Here is a 365-nt window from a genome sequence, read left to right on the forward strand (position 1 = left end):
GAATCTTGTGGAATATTCTTAAGCATATTCAATAAAGTCAATCAATTTTTCAAACTAACTACAGCCGTAGCTGGTCAGAGGGTTCCTTAAGAGTGGCACACAACCAACCTTTTAGATAAAAGAGTTTCGCCATTTGCCCCATCTCGATTTGCTCCTGGATCGCATAGTATTCTCCGACAGTTCTTTCAATGGGCTCCATCTGTTGTGGGAGAAATAATTTTGTACTTTACAAGGGAAAAAAAAATCAGTGACTGAATAAATTGTAAAATGAATAATAACAGTTGTTCATTACAGTTTTTGAGAGGGGGAAAAAGGCTGGAAGCTTTTATAATATTCATTTTCATTCAGTCACACTCTCTCTCTCT

The 365-nt window shown here is 36.4% G+C and overlaps 1 protein-coding gene across 1 annotated transcript in view; it reads right to left on the reverse strand.

The window, feature by feature from the left end:
• LOC119589491 (transmembrane protein 104-like) overlaps window positions 1–365 on the reverse strand; it is a 100,597-nt gene that overhangs the window by 74,032 nt on the left and 26,200 nt on the right. The window lies entirely within an intron of this gene.

Source organism: Penaeus monodon, chromosome 25, assembly GCF_015228065.2.
Source record: "Penaeus monodon isolate SGIC_2016 chromosome 25, NSTDA_Pmon_1, whole genome shotgun sequence".
NCBI lineage: Eukaryota > Metazoa > Arthropoda > Malacostraca > Decapoda > Penaeidae > Penaeus > Penaeus monodon.